The sequence below is a fragment of the Coptis chinensis genome, chromosome 2 (genome assembly GCF_015680905.1).
Source record: "Coptis chinensis isolate HL-2020 chromosome 2, ASM1568090v1, whole genome shotgun sequence".
Lineage (NCBI taxonomy): Eukaryota > Viridiplantae > Streptophyta > Magnoliopsida > Ranunculales > Ranunculaceae > Coptis > Coptis chinensis.
In genome coordinates this window covers 23,015,096-23,039,397 of record NC_141457.1, presented here as the reverse complement: position 1 = coordinate 23,039,397, position 24,302 = coordinate 23,015,096, and the positions used below count along the sequence as shown (strand labels likewise).

The window sequence follows — 24,302 nt, the reverse complement described above, 5'->3', positions numbered from 1 at the left end:
TAGATACGATGTGACCTAGTACTATGCCCTTTTTCACCATGAAATGACACTTTTCCTAGTTTAAAACAAGGCTCTTTTCTTCGCACCGTGTCAAAACCTTAGACAGGTTAGACAAACAGTCTGTGAAGGAATCTCCATAGATAGAAAAATCATCCATGAAAACTTCCATAAAGCGCTCTACCATGTCACTAAATATATGAAGCATACACCCCTGGAAGGTACCATGAGCATTACAAAGGCCAAAAGGCATTCGTTTATAGGCATACGTTCCAAAGGGACATGTGAATGTGGTCTTTTCTTGGTCATCAATATCAATAATAATCTGAAAATAGCCTGAGTAGCCATCCAGAAAACAATAAAAAGCATGACCAGCTAGGCGTTCGAGCATTTGATCTATAAAAGGTAAAGGAAAGTGATCCTTTCGTGTCATAGCATTTAAACGTCTGTAATCAATACATATCCTCCATTTCATAGGACCTTGTGTGACAACATAGTCACCTTTTCCGTTACGAACCATGGTAACTCCCGATTTCTTAGGAACTACATGAATGGGGCTTACCCATTCGCTATCAGAGATTGGGTATATAATACTCGCATCGAGTAAGCATAAGACTTCTTCCCTAACCACCTCTTTCATAGCAGGGTTCAAGCGACGTTGAGGTTCACGAGAAGTCTTCGTGTTATCCTCTAAATGGATACGATGAGTGCAAACATTAGGGTAAATTCCCTTAATGTCGGCTAGGGACTAACCAATCGCCGACCGATGTTCCCTAATCACCCGGATTAAACATGTCTCTTCATTCTTAGATAACAGAGAAGATATAATTACCGGATGACTACCGTCCGGATCAAGTTGAATATATTTTAACTCCGGGGGAAGATGTTTAAGCACTGGGGTGGAAGGAAAATCAATAGATGTTTCGTCGGGGTCCTCATTTTGCATAATGAATACTTGCTTAGGTAGCAAGTCTTCATACTCAGTATATGGAGCAACCGAAGGGTCTACAATTGGTGTAGACTCAAGGATGGTGTTGACTTCCTCTAAGTAGGAGTCATTTACAAAATCTGAAATTCCAAAAGAAAGGAATTTGTACATATTGTTTTCGGGAAACGTGTTGTTAAAATAATCTTGAGCTAAGCTCTCGATCATGCTAACCTCCCCATCTATAGACGAATCTGGTAACTGTTTCATCATTTTAAAAACATTTACCTCAACTGTAAGATGGCCAAAAGATAAGGACATCTTACCGTTGGCAGTTGCCAAGAAGGGGCACCCTAAGATGATCGGTACAGAGTCGTTAGCGACTTCTGTATCGAGGATAACAAAATCAGCAGGATAGTAAAAATCCTGAACCTTAACAAGCACGTTTTCCACTACACCCTTAGGATACTTAATTGACTGTCCGCTAAATTGCAAACGTTATTTTTGTAGGTTGCATTTCCTGTGAACCTATTTGTTTATACAAGTAATACGGGGAGTAAGTTAACACTCGCCCCGTGTCTAATAAAGCGGTCGTCGTGGGGGATCTCCTAAGGTGCATTTTATAGTAGGGACGACCGGTCCTTGTATTTAACAATTCCATTATTTTCGGATAAAGTTGGGAACCGCTCGGGTTAGAAAGGCGTCTTTAGGTATGTTGGTCTTACGCCTAGTAGTGCACAACTCTTTAAGAAACTTAGCGTGGTTAGGGAGCTTTTAATAGCTTCGAGAAAAGGAAGGTTTATCGTTAGATTCTTGAAAACGCTTCTAATCTCCTCAAAGTTTGTATCCCCGGTTAGCATGGCTAACTTCGAGGGAATGGTAGTTTAAACTCTATATTTAGCGTATGGCTCGACTTGATGTGTTACCTTGGCTTTCGTTTCTTAGTTTGTTGTTTAACTAGTACCTCTACGGTGGTAGGCTCTTCGGTTTCTCTACGCGATATCTAGTTCGATATCCGGTGTAGGAGTATCATGGGGTAACTATAGGCATAGTTATCGTGTTATCAACCACTCTTCCGAGGCCGGAGAGTGGTGATGGCATTAAGGTCACCTACGATTGTAGTTTCGATTACTAGTATTACCGTTTACCTCAAAGGTCGTGTTTGCTTGTTTTAGGGGTTTGGTATCGCTTTGTCCCGAAACACGCCTTTTGGTTGGGCTTTCTCTTGGGCTAACCGTTGTATGCCCCGATTTATGGATTGTAAGATCTGTTGGTTTGATTGAGTCATTGATTGGAAAAGTTGTTGGGTAACCTATATAAAGGCGCCTATAATGATCCGGATGTGATGGTGTAGTAGTCACGGTGGTGCGACCGAACTATCTCACGTTGATTATTTATGGGTGGGTTGTGATAGTTACTATTGTTAACCGAACGACGATACCTCTATTGGTATTATAACTATTATAATTACCCGACCTTGTGCTAAACCTTGTCGTGGTTGCACTTGGTTGTTATAATTATTATAATTTCCCGACTTTGTCCCCTGTCCTTGCCTAGGTGGAGCTTGATTATAGTTGTTTGCTTGCCTAACATTTTGGTTATTAAACCCCGGAGGTGAAACTTGTTGATTGTTTCGCCAACTAAAGTTAAGGATGTTGTCTCCATGGGGCATTAGGAATAGGATAGCTATTAATGGAGCAAACATTGTCTTGCTCTAATTGTTGTTGTTCATAGCGAAAAGACAATAGGATTCAGGTGCTCGGGACTCAAAACGGACATTACATGGGTTGGAGTTAACATTCATGACGGAATAGGCTTTTGTTGCACGTAAATAGCCTCAACCTTTTTAGTTAGAGATTCGATTAAATTTTTAAGTTCTAGATCGGGTTTCATCTCAAACATACCGGCGGCCTTAACTGTTGAAGAAGAACTAACAGAGCGATGGATATCATCATTACCCCCCCAATTGTTATTACGTTTAGTTTGATCTTCTAAAAATTTGTAAGCCTCCGAGGCTCCTTTACTTAGGAAACTACCCCCATTCATTATGTCAAGGATTTCTTTATGGTGATGTTGAAGTCCTTTGAAAAAGGCACGAACTAACGTGTCTTTTGCTAGGCTATGGTGTGGACACTCTATAAGCAGATCGGTGAAACGATTCCAAGCCTCAAAAAATGATTCATGAGGATTTTGTCGGAAAAAATGAATCTTGGAAAGCATCTCATCCGTCTTTAGGGGGGGTAAAATGTTCCATAAACAAATTTGAACAAGTTTAGCCCACGAGTCCATTGACAGTTAAGCGCTTGGCGCTTAACCAAGACGCCTTTATCGGGCTAAGGTGAAAGGAAATACCCTCGGTTTAATTTGTTCCGCACCAACCGTAGGATGATGGAATGTTGTAAGGACTTGTTCAATCCTACGCATGTGTTGATAAGGTTTTTCATGATCTAAACCATGGAAAACGGGTAACAAATTAAATATGTTTGGGGGAATTCGAAAATCCCCCACTGGGTCTGCTAGAACGATGCAAGATTTAGGGCTATCGCTCAAGGCTTTGTAAAAGTCGGAGAGAGGAGTCACTCTTTCTTCAGCCATTATGTCCGATGTGGTTGGTGGAATAGTGGCTAGAGGTGTAGTGATTGGTATACTCGATATATTTGTTTGTTGACGCTGACGGTTAATTACGTTTGGTGTTTTTCTCCGACCAGATCTTAATCTCATGCAAGTCTAAGTCTAAACACGACAACACTCCAAACAATCTTGATATTTTAGTATAAACCTCTAACCGGAGATCACGAGGTATGGAAGAAAGGAATACCGATAAATAAATCTTTCTTCGCTTATGAATAGCATCTTGTTTACGCGTGTTCGTTTAGTAAATAACAAGTTAGAACACCGAAAAACTTAAAAAATCGAAGTTCAAAACAAACTCAGAAATCCGAAAAATTTAGCTTAGGGCGCCATCGCGCTTAACTTAGGGTGCGGTCGCTCCCGTGTAACTTGAAGTTACTGATGTTTTAGTATGGTCACGCCCACATGGGGCGGATCGCTCGATTTGTTACAATCTTTTTAGCAGTGGCTAAAGCTAGAGGCGGGATCGCTCCATGTATATTTTTGCGGAACTTTCAACGCTGAAACGGACAACCACAGTATGAATCAAACAAGGGTGGGTGGGTTTAATGGTACTTAAAAATGACTAATTATACTATGAAAACAATGCTAAAGTGAAACTAAGATGGCAGCGGCGCCATTTGATAAACATAAAATTGGTAGTTTACCTACGAAATGAACAATGAAACTCAAAACGTAAGTAAACTAAAACTATTTACGTGTCTATATTTATCAAAGTTTCTACTCTCAATTCTATCGAAATAGAGTGGAGTAACAAATTCGTTCCACTCCTAGTTCTCTAGCATGGAATGTTTTCTAATCTAATTAATCGTTGTAGTATAGTGGTGAGTATTCCCGCCTGTCACGCGGGTGACCCGGGTTCGATCCCCGGCAGCGGCGCCATTTGATAAACATAAAATTGGTAGTTTACCTACGAAATGAACAATGAAACTCAAAACGTAAGTAAACTAAAACTATTTACGTGTCTATATTTATCAAAGTTTCTACTCTCAATTCTATCGAAATAGAGTGGAGTAAAAAAATTCGTTCCACTCTTAGTTCTCTAGCATGGAATGTTTTCTAATCTAATTAATCGGTCTTAAGTCTAATGAGAGATTTACGAAGGGTGTTATACTACGATACAATATGAAATTGATTATGTTGAATTTAAACTATGAATGCTATGGAAATATGATTGTTTTTGAATCTAGATAAAGGATTAGAGGGGAATTGAATCCACCTCGAATCCAACTTAATAACCTAGCATAGATTCTTGTATCTCGATTCTTACGTTCTTACGGCAAGAATTTCGAGTTCTAATCCCTAGTGTTCATGGCATTTCTACCAAATACTAACTAGCATGTGAGGTCGTCTACCCATTCTCATGGCGAATCACGACCTTCTAGAGTGGAATAGATTCTACAATGCTTCTACACTATACCACTAAGTTTTCATCAAAGCTTTATCAACCCCTCTAATGGAGATTTTAGCCTTGAGTCATCAACCCATCATTTCCCATTGAATTATAACTACTCATCATATTAAAATTCTAACTTAACTAATTTAACTAACAATGCTTCAATCTACTTAAACTACGAAATGATAATCAACAAGAATTAAAACTAGATCTATAAATTGACATAACAAAAATCGAAATTGACATAAATAACTATTTTATTTATCTAATCAATCAAGAACAATGATTCAAAGACTTAATCTAAAACAAGAATTGGAAATGGAACTTAAACTTAATTACTCTACTGAAAACTAGATCTAGAGTTCTATATAGTTTTAGGTCTAACTAGCAACCATTAACAAAGAGTTCAGCTTTGGTTTTTATACTTTCAGATCCAAAAATCGTGCATGGGCTTGGAACCATGTTTTGGGCCAGAGAATCAGGCCCAAAACCCAATTCTTTCAGTCCAAAAAGGCCTCTTCAGCTGCAGTTGGCTTCAACAGAATTTTCATCCACTTCTGCTCCTCTTATTAGATCAAGGCTTAGACCAATGGGAAGCTCTTTCCGAGCCGGTCGTTTTGACATAAGGTAGGCCCCATTCTGAGGTCTGAGTCCAAAGATACGGCCTTCGGAAGATCTACTGACTTGTGTGCTGTTTCTGCCCGCGTTGACTTTTCAGCTTTTGACCGGGCTTTAGATAGGCTTTATCTTGTTGAATCTTGGCCTTTAATCACAGAATTCCTTAGTAACCGACCTTTTCTCCTTTATCTCGCTAAAGTGGCACATTTCTGCATATAATAGACTTTGAAACCTGAAATGCATAAAAACACGTAATCAGTGTTAACTCTTAATTATTACTCACATAATTGGTCTAAAAGTATGACTGTTACAGGGTTAAAACTACAGTTTTGGGCTCTTATCAAGAACCTAAAGCCTACAAAAGTCAAATTGAAGTTAGCTGACCGTTCTACCAAGATTCTCAAAGGCATAGTTGAGAATGTTCTTGTTCAAGTAGCCAATTTCTACTATCTAGTGGATTTCATTGTGATAGACACCAAGGAGGCCTTTGATAAAATTCCAATTATTCTAGGCCAACCTTTCCTCACTACCGTAAAAGCTTTGATAAATTGTCACAATGGTGAAATGAAGATCAATTTTGGTAAGATGTCCATGGACATAAATATCTTTCACCTGATGCATAAGGATTGTGATGACACTGAAGGTGGAGAGGTGTACTTCCTTGATAGCATGATACAAGAATCCTTCCCATTCAAAGATACAATTGAGAGTGCTCAATCTACAGAAAACTGTGATGAACCTCGAGAACCCCAGGGCGTTGCTAGCCATGTTCTTGGATTCTCTGCAGAAAATTCAGGATTTAAGTGAGCAAAATGGAAAATTGGCAGAGAGAGTATCATACCTTGAGAAGATGAACTCTACATTTCAGGATGAACAACAGACTTCTGCCGAGAAAAATCAGTTACTAGAGAATCAGCTTAAAGAAGTTTTGAAAAAACAACAGAATCTAGAAACTGAAATAAGTCTTCTGAAGCAGAAAGTGGACCATATTGATAAGAAGCATTGCATTGTTGAAGCCTCTTCTACACCATCATTGTCTGAACGAGAGAAGTATGTAAACTAGTCTACCACCCACCTTGTGCGCAGTCAGCCAGATATATATTATCATTACTGTGGTGGTAAAGGGCACATCAGATACTATTGTCCTGTTAGAAAGAAAGATTTTCGTCAATCTTCTACACAGAGGAACCACAAGGCCTATCACACAATCATCAGACCTGAAATAGTTCAAGGTAGAGAAGCAACTTCAACTGTAATCTTTCCAGCATATCAAGGAGTATTTTTGACAACCCACAAGGTGAGACCTCCTCGTCCTCCAATCATTCGTCAGATTTGGGTAAGAAAATCTGATCTCCTCACTCCAAATTGATAATACATGATAAATAGTCTTATGGATCTGACTTAAAAAGACCTTAAAAAAAAATCTTGGTAAAAGGAAATGTTCTTATTTTTGGAATTAATTTTGATATTCGGCATCAATGGTAACATCTTCCCTTTGTCTCATTCATTTCATTTACTTAATTTCTATCCATTGAGGACAATGCATATGTTAAGTTGGGGGAGGGTGTACTTGAGAAATGAATTTCAAAAATTAGTATTCAAAAACAAAAATATATTTGTTTCTATATCAGTAGCATGAGAAAAAATGAATTTTAATGATGAGTCTGGGATATAGATTCTATACTGCTTAGTGTTGAGTTTGATAGATAGTTGATATTGTTGATTCCATTACCACTTAGACTATTTATTATGCTCAGACATAGTTCTTGTTGATAGAATTCTTTATCAAGGCACCACCATAATACTTGGTCAGTTTTGTGTACTTTTGCTAGAAGAGAGATTTAAACCCCTAGTAAACTAGAAGTAGAATTTTTAGACTTATCCCATGAGACTTGAGCTTTATACCCATTCTTTGGAGAGTTCTTATGAAAAATCCAAGTCTTAGTGACTCAACATCTTTCAGTTCTTTATGTCGTTGTAATATAGTCTCATTATTTATTGGTTTGGTTAATCACGAAGTGACATCAACTGGGGAGATAGCCATTAGGTCATGTAGTCTATTCGAAACAGAGTATCATACTGATAAGTCAAGTAGTGAACCCATTCAGCCTTTATCCCACCTAGTAGGACCATCATGTTAAATCCTTTTGAGCTTTACAATAAGCCATTTTCTTTCATAAAATACTTGACCCTTTACCCAACTCCAGACAAGGAGTATAGCCAAAATCTTTATCAGCCATACCCATATGTTTCTGAGAATATGAGGGGCACAAAGCGGAAGAAATAACACAAAAGGAATATTATAAGGAAATACCAGAAAGATACAATGAAGACCATCATTCCGTTCTAAGTGAAAGAAGTTAGTGGAAAACAAGCATATCCAGTACTAATCAAGGATATACCACTGAGCTAAAAAAAAAAAGAAAAAAAAAAGGAATAAGTTGAACAGAATGGATGGAAAAGCAAAGACAAAGGAAAAATTTTCTCTGCAATACAAAATTTGAAGAAATCTTCCAAAGAATGAAGCAAAACCCTTAGTGTTTTTTTAGAAACAACCTTAGAATCCTTTTTACCTTTCCTTTATAAACCAATACCTAAGCCAAGTTACAACCCATGACTTATCACTACAGTATAATACGAAGTCTAGAATAGGTGAGAGGATGCTAAATTGAAGGACCCGACACTTCATATGTGATTAACATTCTTTCCATGAGACTAATTTCATCCAAAAGTCCATTTTTCAAGGTAGTATGTGGGATGTTCGTATTCATTATTCTTTTCCCCACATACATGAGGTAAAATAGTAGACCATCTTCTGAGAGATTCTTTTCTGAGAGTATGACCGGTGAAGATTGAAAGTCGAGATTATCTGTCTAAAGGTAAACTAGGGATTCCGTTTCTTGTATAGGAGAGTATAGGAGATTGACTAAGTACACACATAAGCCTTGATTGAGAATTTTGTCAATTTTTACTATCTCCCATCATAATCTATGAGTCTTTGTAGCAATGTAGTTAGCAATGGAGACCGTCTATTGGAGTAAGCACTAAGTGGGTAAGGAATTTCTCTCTCTGAAAAATACTATTATTCTTGAACATGCTATTGATTGATTTTGTGGGTATATCACCTGAAAACCCTCACGAGACTATAACTCGTCGTTTTTAGGGAACTTAAAGGTTTAAAGCCTTGTTGCATATGGTAAATGCAATCGTGATGCCTGCAAAAGTGAGTTAGGATTTTATGTGTGATTTTTATCACTTATCTATTTTTTTTTATCTTATTTGCTAAGAGACTAGCAAAAGGCTAGTTGGGAGTTGTGATAAGTGCTCAAAAGGTGCAATTTAACCCTCGATTATGCCTCTTGTTTAGCCATCTTAGTGGACTAATAGTGTTTGTAAGTTATGTTTTATGATTCTACAGGTGAAAGAGAGAGTTTTGTGGAATATTAAAAAAAAAGGGTAAAACGGAGCAATTTAGAGCATTAAAGATCACATGGGAAACCCGTGGACAATCATGGAGAAGGCCAAGGAATTAGAGGTATTAAAGATGCTACTTTGACCTATTTTAAAGCCTATTTGGAATCCCAAGGCCAAATGATTCGTTGCTTGGACCAAAGCTCACAAAAGAGGATAGAAGGATGGAGCAAAAGAGGGAAAATAGACTTCCACATCTGGGACACATGGATCGCGCGTCCAGACGCATTGCTCGAGTCTGAGATGTATGGATCGCATGTCCAGATGCATTGCTCAAGTCTGAGATGCATGGATCATGAGTCTAGACGCATGAAATGACACTGTAGCCAATTCCTTCTCAGTTTTGGAGACGAAGTTGGACTCTGAAAGAAGTCTATTTGTATTAGAAAATAAATGACGGTTTGGAATGCTTCTAGAGCTCATTGTAACCTCTATAAATAAAGGACCTAAGTGCCTCATGTAATTTGCCAATTCACTTATACTCTTGTCTCCAAAACTTAAGGCAGAGAAAGATTAATAATAAAATATTCGGTTTTAACTAGCTGAGTCTTAATAAATTAGTCTTTCTAGTCTTATGTTCTTTGACTTTTCTTCTTCTCGTTCTTCGTGTTCTTTCTTCTATATGGAAGGCTAATCTTCTCCTTCAAGGGAGGAGATGAAGTCGGTGCTTAAGGTTTAATGATTCTTCTGGTTCATGGTGTTTTTCAATCAGGTTAGTTCTTTATGTTCCTAGTTATTAGTTTCATTGCCCAGACCAGGGGATAGAAGTATAGATTAAAGTTTTTATTTATTGCAATCGAATATCATGCTAGTTTAGGGTTTTATTTATTGCAATTGAATATTTACTAGTGACATGCTTTTATTTATTGCAATTGAATATAATGTTAGAATAGAGTTTTATTTATTGTAATTGAATATTATAATATTATTCTCTACTTTTCTTCTAGTTGTGTAGTGTTTTAGAGTAAGGGAAGTATTTCTTGTGTTTGCCTTAGATGGTGATTCACTGAATAGCTGCCCAAGCTCACATAAAAGGAAAGAAGATACTAGTAACATGAACATAGAAACAACCTTAAGTAGAGTTAATTATTAACGATGTTTCGTCCAAGAGGGCATCGACACTCACTCGATTGCCTAATTGTAGTCTATTTGTAAGAACAACCATGAAGTAGAAAGTCATAGATCAAAAGTATTAGTGGATTCTAATCTCTTGAATTCCCTTTCTTATAAATTCTTAATAGTTTAGTTAGTTTAGTTTAGTTTAGTATTAGAATCTACAATATCTATAATCATAGTTTTTAATCCCTCAACCCCCTTCCCAATCCTGTCCTTCATATAAACATACACTTAAAAGTGGAACAATACCCTACTTATCCTTTACTCATTGAGGGATAATTAGGTTTTGATACTCTTCTATTTTGTTCAACGACTATCATCTATCTACATCATCCATATCTCATCTCATATACAAAAAAAAGACAAGTGTCAATGGTTTGATGAAAGGTTCAGTGGAGTGACTAGTGTTAAAATTTGCAACAGGTATGAATTTTTGGCTATGTCGATCCAAAGACAGCCTAAATTCTCGCCTAGGGTTTGGATGGTGATCAAGTAAGAAGACGCGTGATTTTCTCTATTCGGAAAAACTACTCATCTGTGTCATTACGCACATATCACACATATTGAGGCTTTTTGGTTAGATTCTCACAAGATTGATAATTTAAGTAGACTAACTGTGGGTTCTAGAAACTTACTGCTATGTACAATCGATGATATTCAGTGCATGAATACTCATGAAAAGATGTAAAAACTATTGTGTACGTATTATCTTAAGTTTCTTAAAAACAAATCCTAATTCGAATGCTAATGTGAGATTTCTAGACGATTTTCATTATTGAAAAGGAAACAAGACTTTGTCACTAAGTACATTCACTAAAAAGAAAGTAGACACTATATACAGCCTACAAGTTGCCTAATTTTTGCTAAAGGTTTAAAGCAGCCCCAAACTGAATGATGCTTAATCCTCGAAGTATCAATAGATAAAGAAAGAAATTATCTGAAAACCGTGATTAAAATTAGGGCTGGATTGCTGGAACAGAAAGTTAGTATAAATAATATATTATACATAAATAAACAAAGAAAAACAATAGCACACTAAACACAACTATATATAGTTAGATATATATACACAATGGACTACTCAAATTGACCAACCAGTAGGTCCTGATGTTCCGGCGTCCTCTCGAGTGAAATGCATTTCCTTAGCATCGCACCAAAAGATAATGGTTTACCAAATGGTGCTCCATTTTTGTTCTCTGGATTCGTTCAAATGTGCCAACATTTTGTCATCGTCCGTGTAACAACGAACATGCCTCAGGTACCGTAAATAACATCGCCATTGCCAAAACCTTAATGAATGAATTATTCTGTTCGCTGGGCACATAGAATCTACTTTAACCTAGTCGTGAAAAGTAGCCGAAAACTGTGGGAAATGTGTCCTCATAATTCAACAAGCGGTTACAGGTAAAAGTAGATACTGATGCTGAACAGTGTGAGCTCTTTTTAGATTAGAGATAACACAGTTTAAGATATCAAAGAATGTATGACCTTGAGCAAGCGCATTGAATACTACACAGGCAACATCATTGGCAGTAGAAAAATGTCAATCTCCCATGATGTTTAGAAGGATAAACAACATTGCATTCCCCACGTTCATGGTCATGCTTGCTAAGGGAATGGTGATGTCTGGCCATCTGCCAGGTGCATCTCGTTCTTCTTTAATTGCAAGACCATCACCGTATGTTGAGAGAAAATTAGGCCATGAAAAGGAACGGGTAGAGTTGTGGAGGATGTATGACCATGTTGCTTCCGGCTTGTGATAGGGAAGATCCAAAGTTAGGGCAAGCATTGGTTCAGAAAAGATATGTCGTGTGCCACCAACCTAGATTGTGAACCCGTCTAAGAAGAAGTCATGTGCATAGTTGAATGCTGGCGTGTCTTCCATATTAGCATAAAAGTATGCAGCCAAACTTGGAGAATAAATTTGGTCAGGTTGAAAAACTAAGGAAAACCACCCGATGTGGTGATGTAGTCACGAAAGTAAAGGCCATAAGCATTGAAATCCATCATAGCCTGGAAGGATTGCTCAAGAATAATTTTCAGAGTTTCCATGCTTGATGAAGATGATCTTTGATGGAGTAGAGAGAGGGGTAAGGCAAAGAATCCTGACAAACTATCAATCAGTGTGAGGAAACGTCCAAAATGAAGTAGCCACATTGCGTAAAGCAACGTGAGGGTCCTACCAGAAGGAAATCAAGTATGTCTCCTACGCCTGATAGATAAGGATATATATGAAGAGAAATGTCCAATAAAGTCTGACTAGATGGATAAAAGAGTATGAAAGAAGATAGACCCCTCCTGTAATCAAATTTAAAATAACAGGTTAAAATTTGATTATTGGCTATTAATCACAACTTGAATTATGACAATCCTAGGAGGCATACTCGTTAAACATTGCTTACAAAAGAAGACACAAAGATAACAACAACTTTTTGATTATTAAAGCACACGACAAAAAACTTAATTAATAATTTATTTATTAGTATTATTATTATTATTATTATTATTATTATTATTTTATTTATTATTATTATTTTTTTAAATTAGAAGAAGATCATGGACCAGGATGACGATGATGATGGGGATGCAGATCGTGCACAAGACTGTTTCATTCATCAATTTGTTGGCTGAGCTAAAATTGAATGGCCCCCTGGTTGGCAGAGAGCGTAGTTTGATTCTCCATTAGAAGAGCGTGAATTTCCAAGAACTGAGAGTAATTTTCCAAGATTTCCTCCTGTTCAATGTCGTGCTTTGCTTGACATTCTTGAAATTCCAGAAGACTTTTGATGATGATTTCCTGGCATGTGTAGTTCCCGCATGACTTGGTGAAGAAAATGAATGCCTTTTATAGGAATTAAAATGTTCTGCATGACATATTCATCAAAGAAATGTTCAGAGTATGAGCTTTGGTCTTCTTGTTCATCTGTCAGAGTATTTAGAGTCTAAAAACCAGCGGCGCAGTCTATGTGAATTACAGTAAGGCTCGCTTTTTGAAGAGGTATTTCTGGATAAACAGCTGAATAATCCCAACGCAACATAATTTTTGTGACTAGAGTAGGCAGAGGTGCTAACCATTTTTTAGGCTTGGTGATCGAGTTCTAGAGATATTGGACTATGCAAAAGTCATCCCTTTGATTATGCATAATCCAAAGTAGGTGGAGTTGAGGTTTTGTCAATTTAGATATTTGTGATGTACCTGCCACATTGTGTTCTAACCAGTGGAGCACATCTCGTTGATTCTGTTTCAAAGAGCGTTGAAGAATAACGTGATGTCTATTTCTGATTTTGCCGCGAGATACAGTGGCTTGTAGTAGTTGTTTGACGGTATCAAAGGCTGACTCTAGAATATGGAACTCCAGGTTATTCATTGGAATTTGAAGTATGTCGGAGATAATTTCCTTAGTCAATTCAAATTGTTGTCCATGGGCATGGAAATAGAATTCACCATCTTCAGGTCTGCTAAATTGGTAGAACATCAAAACCAATTCTCTGGAATAAGCAGCTTCCGAATGATATAGAAGAGGCATCCATCCTTGACGTACAATTTCTGTGTCAAAATATGGAAAAAACATGCCTTCATAAAAAAAAATCAAATAATTTTTCTTGGGCACTATCTTTCTTAGTTGATCCATTTGAAAGTATAAGTGAGGGAAGAAAATTGAAGAATGCGTGAAATGAAGATGGCTAAAAAGAATAGATTTATAGCCAATATGTGAGCCTTTACGAATCAGGATGGCAAGTGTAGTTAGATCCAGAATTAAAATGTGGAAAACACAAGTGAAACATGTGTTGTTGTTACATATAATTATGTAACAGGAACTATGGGTATCCATAGTAGGTCTTTTAATGTCAGATTCCCAAAACAATTAATGAGGTGTTCACAATGTTAGAAAATATGGATGAAGGTTTCACATGACAGCTAGACCAACACATGTTTTCTATCTTGTTTTGTCAAATAGGGTATTGAAAATAATGTCCCTAAGACTATTACTGAGGTATGTAAAGAGATAGAACGTATGGAGGTGAAGTAGCCACAGTATAGTTAGACCTACAGGCAAATTCTGAATTGATGTAGCAAACCTCAATAATGACAGATGGATAGAATGATTGAGCTACGTGCGCGACATGTGTTAGGCCTACCGTGTAGCGTGCACGACTTTCTATGAACACAATGAGTCGAGATTGATTTATTTTTGTGAGTTATTGATTTTGTTTATTTGTTATGGTTTTTATGATTTTTTTTTTATGTTTATGATAAGGTAAAAATACAACTAATACACACAAATATTAAATAGGGGACTTCTCCATTAAATACGTAAACCGTACAAATGTTTGAGAATAATTTAACACACCACACTAATATACAAAGTGACAAGGGAAAAGAGAGATGTAGGCTACATAGATCTAGATATTCTGGAAGATGTTATGCATGATTAACAGTATCACAACGATAAATATTGTTATCAGGAAGACCTTGAATGCAGCATCACGTTGCTGCTTTTCGAATTTCTCGATTGGATCCATTATGTTGAAGAAGATGAGAATTTGTGAAGATTAAGTTATGGAGAGGGAGAGAATGGGATGAGTGAAGTTTGATGAGGAGTGTCAGATTTTATAGGCAAAAATCTGACCGTTTGTGGATTAACGTGCCTAATCAAGCCGTTGGGCCTAGTGGGGTATCTGACCGTTGAGCGTAGTGGATAAGACCGATGAACTTACTATTTGAATCAGCCCGTTGGACCTAAAGATTAGGCCCAATGCATAAAGGAACAAACTAATATATTTATAGTAGGAAGAGAATAATCTTATAACATAAATAATTTCTCATTATGTCTCGAACTGGTCCGAAAACTTCAAACGTGAAATATCGATTCGTTTCAACTCCAAATGGAACGAATGAGCTGCCAAAATGACCAGCATTAAAAATGTCATCCAATGGGATATGGCAAGTGCACATTCAAACCTCTTTCTTTTTTTTTTCTTTTCTTTTTTTTAGGGTTGAGTCCTGTGGAAACAGAACTCAACTTTTTTTTATTATTATTATTATTTTTTTTTTAATTTTTAATTTTTTATGTACAAATTTACAAGGGGAGATTAACATGTTAACAACACCAGACATCCAGAAGAATCACCATATACAATAATATCAGGCAACTGTCATGTCGGCTCTAGAGCTTTAACCCAATCCAAACCCGGATCGCGGGCTTAACCTTTATGTTTTGGGGCCTAGGGTGCGGGAGAGGGTACCATCCCCGATCATTGTTGTGCAATGGTCTAATAATAATATTATCCTTAGTACATATGGTATAGCCTCAAACTGCCCCGAAATGAAATCAAATAGCAAACAGCTAGGGGTTGACCTGGTGAAATCCATTGGTCGTCCGAATTAGGGAACATCCGATGTTACATATCACGAATCTCTTTGTTCACAATGCTTAGTGCAAAGAGAAAAATAAAAGACACGAGTATATACATGTTGAGTCTTTTAATATCAAATCCTCAAGACGAATATGAGTCTTTTAACGTCAAATCCTTAAGACGAATGCGAGTCTTTTAACGTTAGTTCCTCAAGACGAATCCCAACTTGTGGGAGCAACGAGGCGACGACAAAGTTTATCCTGCTCAGTTGGTGTCAGACAAAAATATACCTTATACCGGCAAATATCGGATAGTAATTTAATACTTGGACAGAAAGGTGTTTGACAATGCATACACCACCCCATCCTTCGCGCACGTCACTTAAGAGCAAAAGTACTACGACCATTACCTATTTGAGATGGGTGAGACTTACACCAAATGATGAGTTGAAGTTTGCGAGGAAGAGAATAGCTAGAAAAGGGAAGAGAAGGAAGGAAGGGAAATTTTTGGTACCTATTGTTTACTAGAAGGCACGTTTGCTCGATTATCAGAAGACATTTATACTCAGTTCTTGAATAGAGTTTTTGTGGACTACGGTTCCGGCACTTACAACCACACACTCTAAAAGATTTAAGAGAAGAAAAGAGAAGAGGGCATGTCTACCCTAATGGTGTACTTCCCCTTTTTTAAACACATAGAAGAAAGTACACCAGCGAATCTAGTAGTCTCTGTAGACTAGATCTTGGAGAAGACTCTTTTCGACATCTGGAGAATGCAACTCATGATAATGTTTAAGGCGTTGGCCATTTACTTGAAATTCGCTGTTATCGTTTAAATTTTTCAAAGAGATAGCCCCATAAGGGGTGACAGCAGAGACAGTGAAAGGACCAGACCATCGTGTTTTTAATTTTCCTAGAAAAATGTGTAATCTTGAGTTGTACAACAAAACTTTTTGACCAATTTTGAAATATTTTCTCAATATGTGCTTGTCATGCACTCTTTTCTTTTTGGCTTGTAGGACTTCGAGAGATCATAGGCATCACTCCAAATTTCTTCAAGCTCATTTAATTGCAATTTTCGCTTCTCGCCTGCCGCATTGGTATTACAATTTAGGCTTTTAATGGCCCATAGAGCACGATGCTCAAGTTCAACCGGTAGATGGCAAGTTTTTCCAAAAATGAGGCGGTAAGAAGACATGTTTATAGGTGTCTTAAAGGCCGTTCTATATGCCCAGAAGGCATCAGATAATCAGAGAAACCAGTCTTTCCTAGATGGATTAACTATTTTTTTTTCTAAAATTGACTTAATCTCTCTATTAGAGACTTCTACTTGGTCACTGGTCTGAGAATGATACGGAGTTGCCACCTTGTGAGTGACTCCATATTTCTTTACTAATAACTCAAAAAATTTATTACAAAAATATTTTCCCCGATCACTAATGATAGCTTTGGGAACACCAAAACGAGAGAAAATATTTTCTTTTACAAACAAAACGATAGTTTTATGATCATTCGCAGGACATGTCATTGCCTCAATCCATTTTGACACATAGTCAACAGCTACTAGTATGTAAAGAAAGCCATGAGAATTTGGAAAGGGGCCCATGAAGTCGATACCCCACACATCAAAGATTTCCACAATTAAAATTGGATTTAAAGGCATCATATTGCGCTAAGTAATGCGTCCTAGCTACTGGTAGTGGGTGGATGCTTTGCAATGCTCATGTGCATCTCAAAATAGTGTTGGCCAATAAAACCCACATTGTAGAACCTTGGCCACAGTTTTCTTACCACTGAAATGACCACCACAAGATTGTTTATGGCAGAAGGATAACACATCATTGTGTTCCCAATTGGCAATGCAACGGCGGATCAGTTAGTCTGTACAATACTTGAAGAGGTAGGGATCATCCTAGAAATAGAATTTCACTGTGGATAAAAACTTTTTTCGGTCAGTACGAGACCAAGATGAAGGGACTTCCTCAGTAACTAAGTAATTTACTATATCAGCGTACCAAGGGGACGAAAAGATAGAATACAAGTGTTCATCGGGAAAGGAATCACATATGGGTTCAGTATCATTATTGACATCACTAACGAGTCATGATAAATAGTTTGCAACCACATTCTCGTAACCTTTTTTATCTCTAATTTCTAGAGTAAACTCTTGCAAGAGGAGGGTCCATCAGATCAACCTCTGTTTTGCATCTTTTTTCGCTAATATGTAACAAAGTGCCACATGGTCAGTGTAGACTATTATGGAAGAACCAACTAGGTAAGGACAAAACTTATCCAAGGCATAGACAATAGCGAGAAACACTTTCTCAGTGGTGGTATAATTACATTGAGCTTCATTAAGAGTTTTACTAGCATAGTAATTGACAATTGGCTTGTCATCTCGGCATTGCCCTAGGACAGCTCCAATAGCATAGTCGCTCGCATCACATATTAATTCAAAAGGTTTAGACCAATCAGGTGGTTGAATTATAGGAGCAGTAGTCAGGACAGATTTTAAGGTCTCAAAAGCTTGTTTGCAATTGAAAGTGAAGTCAAAGACGACATCTTTAAGCAGGAGATTTGTTAAAGGTCGAGCAACCTTAGAGAAATCTTGAATAAATCTCCTATAGAATCCTACGTGTCCTAAAAATGCACGTATGTCGTTAACTATTTTTGGTATAGGAAGGGAAGCAATTTTTTCAATCTTAGCTTGATCGACTTCGATTCCATCCTTTGAAATAATATGTCTTAGAACTATTCCTTTTGTAACTATAAAAGGGCATTTTTCCCAATTAAGAACCAGATTTTTCTCTTCACAACGTGCAAAAACTTTTTCAAGATTTGATAGACATCTATCGAAAGAATTACCATATATTGAGAAATCGTTCATGAAGACTTCCATAAAACGTTCAACCATATCACTGAAAATGTGAAGCATACAGCGCTAGAATGTACCAGGGGCATTGCAAAGGTCGAAATGTATTCTTTTATACATAAATGTACCAAACGGACAGGTGAACGTTGTTTTTTCTTGATCAGCAAGATCTATGACTATTTGAAAATATCCTAAATAACCATAAAGAAAACAATAATATGCATGACCCGCTAAACGTTCAAGCATCTGGTTGATGAAGGGAAGTGGGAAGTGATCCTTACGAGTGACCGCATTAAGTTTGCAATAGTCAATACATATTCTCCATTTCACTAGGATACGAGTGGAAATGCATTCATCTTTATCATTTCATACAACTGTAATGCTAGACTTCTTGGGAACAATGTGTACTGGACTTACCCAAACACTATCAGAGATAGGGTAAATAATACCTACATCAAGTAACCTTAAGACTTCCTCCCGTACTACATCCTTCATGGTAGGGTTTAGACGACGTTGCGGTTCACGTGACGTGTTTGCATTTTCTTCAAGATGTATGCGATGGGTGCACACACTAAGGTCAATGCCCTTAATGTCATCAAGAGACCATCCAATAGCAGAACGGTGTTTTTGAATGACATTAATTAAATGGGATTCCTGATCGTCAGTCAATTGTGATGATATGATAATTGGGTGACTACCATCTGGATCAAGATGTACGTATTTTAAATCCGAAGGAATATGCTTGAAGTCAGGGGTGGGAGGAGTGGGTATCAAAGATTCTTGAGGAAAGTCGTCTTCCATAGAGAAAACAGATTGATGTTCATCCAAATTGCTCGACAACACGGTAATAGGGTCAAATAGTGGTATTGACCTAATAACGCGTTTACTTCCTTTGTATAAGCATCGTCATCAAATTCAAAAACACCAAAGGAAAGAAGTTGGTGTACTTCATCATCAGGAAAAAAGTTTGTTAAATATTCTTATACAAGGCTGTCAACCATGTTAACCTTACCATCATTGTCAGCCTCTGGAATTTGTTTCATCAACTTGAACACATTAACCTCAACTGAAAGATTTCCAAAGGACATGGTCATGGAACCATCCCTACAGTTTATAAGAGCATTAGCAGTTGCTAGGAACGGACGCCCTAAGATGATAGGAATGGAGTCACAGGCAACTTCTGTATCCATAATGACAAAATTGATGGGATAGTAAAAGTTTGGACTTTGACGAGGATGTTTTCCATAATGACTTTTGGATACTTAATGGAACGATCGGCTAACTACAGAGTCATGGTGGTAGGTTTAAGCTCATGAAGACTTAGTTGTTTGAATAAGTAATATGGAAGTAACTTCACACTAGCTCCTAGGTCTAGTAGCGCAGTAGCTTTATATTTGTCACCTAATGTGCATGGAACTATTGGTCTACCAGGGTCTTTGTATTTGACTATACCATTGTATTCGGTGATGGATGAAAACTGTTCGGTGAGGAACGCTTGTTGAGGAATATTGGTTCTCCTTTTTGTGGTGCACATATCTTTCAGAAACTTTGCATATTTTGGCAATTGTTTGAGGGCATCAAGAAAAGGTAAGTTGATTGTCAAATTCTTAAAAGTTTCTTGAATTTCATCAAAATTTTGATTAGGTTTATTCTTTGCCAAACAAGCAGGAAACGGTTCCTTAGGGCGGAATTTGACATAGGGATCCGCTTGCTCGTTTCCCAATTTTTGAGTTGGTGACTTTGTTGGACTTGGTGCTTCCATCATAGGTTCATTATCGGAAACAGATTCATTGAAACCTTCGGTTACCTTTGGTTGATCATCTGGCATACGTATTTGATTGTCTATGGTTTTGCCAGATCGAAGAGTAGTGATTGCATTCACCTCACCCTGGTTTGGAGCATTTGTACCAGGTGCATTAGGAATGTCAAAGGCACATGCCTCTTCTGATGGTTGGGAAGGGGAGACATATAACAAGGTACAATAAGTATCAGGATGGTCAAGACTGAGACAAAGAATGGATGGGGAGGTGTTAACGTTCATGACCTGTTTTGGGAGTTGATCGTTTACTTGAACTGCGAGGGAATCTACTCTTTTAGTCAAGGATTCTATTAGATTTTTTAATTCGAGATCGGGTTTTACCTCAAAAATAGATGTAGCTTTTGTAACAGTGTCCTTAGATTATCTAGAAGAATTAGTGTTACCCCAATGTGCATCTCTTGTTGCTTGTTTTTCAAGAAAATTATATGCTTCAGTAGCTCCTTTGTCTATGAAGCAACCCCTGTTCATTATATAAAGTGTTTCTTTTTGATGATCAGAAATTCCATTAAAGAATGAACAAATAAGGACAGCGGTGTCTAATTGTTGATGAGGACATTCTAAAAGAAGATCAGTAAATCGACTCCATGCTTCTGTAAATGATTCATAAGGATTTTGATGGAAGAATTGGATTTTCTGAAGCATTTTAGTAGTTTTCTTCTTAGTATAAAATTGTAGCATGAAAGCTTGCACAAGTTTATTCCATGTTTCTATGGATTGTGGCTATTGTTCTGCTAGCCAAACTGACGCTTCATCAACTAAAGTGAAAGGAAACAACCTAAGCAAGACTTGTTCAGTAGAGACTGATGTATGGTGAAATGTGGTGGCTACTTACTGAATCCTACGGAGGTGATTGTACGGTTTCTCATGATCTAAACCATGATAAACAGGTAACAATCCAAAAATGTTGGGCGGGATTCGAAAATCACCGGAAATATTCTCGAGTTTGATACAGGAAAAAGGTTTTTCCTGTAAGGCAGTATAGAAGTTCGAAAGGGGCTTCTCAGCTAGTGGAGTTTCATCAGCCATAATGAATGAAGTGAATGGCGACAAGGGATCTTTATGATGTTTATTAATAGATGAAGAACTATGTTGAGGTGAGAACTTACGCAATTGCCTATAGTATTTTCTCCTACGATAAGTATGTTCAAATTCTTTATTATTACCAGACCTTAATCTCATGCAAGCATAAAATTAGATCGGATGCACAAAAGGAACTTATTATTACTTGAATTTTATTATTTTCTGAAGCATTAGAAGTGAACAGCGTAGGCCTAAGCTGCTGCTAACGTAGCAGTGAAGCTAGGAATATGTGTGCATAAACCAACAGGCAGGTCACAGGAAAGATATGAGGGAGGTTTTCCGTGCAGGCACGGTTCTAATTAAGTAACCTCAATCTTTCAAGTTTACTGGACATTGTTGGAATATGTTTACGATTTATGTGATTTTTTTTTTAAAGTTATTTAAAATTTATACATAGGATAAAGTCGCCAAATATTAATATTATTATTATTATTATTATTAAAATTTATGCACGATCCTAATTAATTAATTAATTAATTTTTTTAATTAATTAAAATTACTAAATATGCATATAAAATTTAAACATGCAAAGATAATATACTCAGATGTAGCAAGAGACTGTAGCATGTGAAGATATTCTACTTAGACGTATATAAATACTAATAGGCAAAGATGTATCATCTATAAATATTTCTATACGAACAGACAATTATACATCAGTAATACGTATATGGAGGCTAATAGGCAAATATATATTACGTATACATATATCTACGCTAACAGGCAAATTGAAACTACTCATACATATCTATATATTACTTATACGTATATACTGATAGGCAAAGAAGTAACATATACTTAAAAACTAAACAGGCAACGTATCATATATATACTAATTATATTACTTGTGTTTTGCATAATAAATTGATTTCATCAATACTCAGTAAAATTACGAATGTCATTTAGAGAGCAGCTTCATCCCGAAGGATTTAGAAACAACTTACCCAACTTAGAATTTAACCCTCGTTGGAATGTTCTCCTCTTTCATGACAAAATTAACTTATTAAACAAGACAATTTTCTAAAATGATGAATTTGGAAAGGAAAACAGTGAATTTTGACATCAAAAACAGCTACCACTGAGCGTAGGTGGGTGGTGACAGCGTGAGTGCTGTCGAGATCTTTCCGAAATGAGGTCACATGCGTGATTCAGACAACCGTAGCCAAAGTTATGGCCAAAATACCAAAACACACCACAATTACTATGTACAACTCAAAAGTCATATAGGCCAACATGCAAATATATTCCATTGATAGATATGAATACGTTAACAGACAAAGATATACCACTTATATGTATAGAGATGGTATTAGGCAATATTAAACCACTCATAAGGTAATATATATGCTAAATAGGCCACTTATATATATATATATTAATAGGCGTATTCACATGATTCATACATATTTCTAACCTAAGACGCAAATAATAGTCCATTATCTACGACATAATAAATAAACACATGTGAATCATGCAAAATTATATGAAAATTAGAACTGTAAGCGCCCCAAAAGACCGCCAAAGAAAAGAAATCGCCGGTTCAACTCCGTGAACGTCCTGAACTCCTGAAGTTACTGGACTAATTCAAAATAGAGAGCCTAGACTCAACCCAATACTGGAGTGACAAAGAACAGGTTATTCTTTTACTGAAATCCGCACTTAAAAGCTCTGATTTTTTTTTTAACAGTGAGCTTATATAGTTTTGTAGTTATTGTTTCAGGTCCGAGTCAAAGTTACATGTAGGTGAAACAAAATAATAGTACGTGATCAGTAGAAAAACGTGAAGAAATTAAAAACAAAAACAAATGAAATTAGAAAAACGAAAAACGAAAAAAATAATGGAGGGGTAGGAGAGGGGGGGGGTCCCCTTGGAGTTATTCCAGCTTGTAACGTATGGTCCTTGCGCCTTTAGGATGGCAGCGGTGCCATTTGATAATAGCACTTTGCGGTGTAAATAATTGAAGTTTCTTATCCCTTTAGGTGCTAACTCAACTTCCTTACTCACGGTTCTTCGATTGTCTAGTTAGAGTAGGGATTCGTTCCAACCTAAAGTCTAGGATAACATTACAACTTTATTGTGCTTTTTAGGAAACTAATGAGTAAGGCTTTTATGCTAAGTCTTGATTTCTTTTACTTCCTAATGGACACTTATCATGCAAGACACGATAACGGATCAAAGTTGATATTTAACAAGATAAATAAAGAGAGAGAAAGGGTAGGTGCTTATGCTACTCATCAAGGTCTCACTATATTTCTTCTAGAATCAGATTACTACAATCTCTAATCTGTTTTGGGTTCATTAACAAACCCCAAACGGATTAAGAATCGATCCCTAGCGAGGTGAACTAATCTCTAAGTCCATCTTACTAGCATGAGGAGTTGAACTGATATTTCATCTCTGAAATACCATCTCAACTCCTAGACTCATAAAACATATTCCTGTCTAATAGAGGAATATGAGGTCAAATAGGACTTGCGCGCGCGACTAGCCCAGGCGTGAAAAGGGTGGCGCATGCGAGTCATTCTCAACCTCCAAGCCTCAAGTTTGGCCGAACACTACAATTTTGGGGTAGGGTGCTAAATGGATCCTAAGTTCTAAGCAGTTAATCGTACTTCTAAAAGACATATAAGCAGTTAATCCTACTTCTAGCAATGGGGACCTTTAGTGGGAGAATGGGAGTAACTTAGCTTAATTAGTTTTTTTGATCCTGTGCTCCCAAAGATTGCCTTTCTGAGTAAATTTAAGTAGGTAGATAATCTTATCCCCTCATTCTTACCACTTATAGAAACTTTCGATTCAAGCAACTTGTCGGAGAAAGAGGGTTTAGCTAGACTTTCGAGTGAACGGCAGGAACCTCGATCAAAGCTTGGTGCTTGAGCACTCATACTCCTCGCAAAGATAGTTTATAGGCGAAATTTTCTCTCTTCTTTTACCAAAGTTGAGGATCATTGCATCTATAAGCTGTCCTCGTTAGGTAAGGCATGAGAATCTATAATGAGTATTGTCATTCTTCTTGGTT

At 37.0% G+C, this 24,302-nt stretch overlaps 1 non-coding gene across 1 annotated transcript; it reads left to right on the top strand.

The window, feature by feature from the left end:
- Positions 1-3,038: 3,038 nt before the first annotated feature.
- On the top strand, positions 3,039-3,142 carry LOC147515411 (small nucleolar RNA R71). Its single transcript, XR_015214635.1, has one exon. It is a non-coding gene; the product is annotated as a small nucleolar RNA R71 (small nucleolar RNA).
- Positions 3,143-24,302: the final 21,160 nt, after the last annotated feature.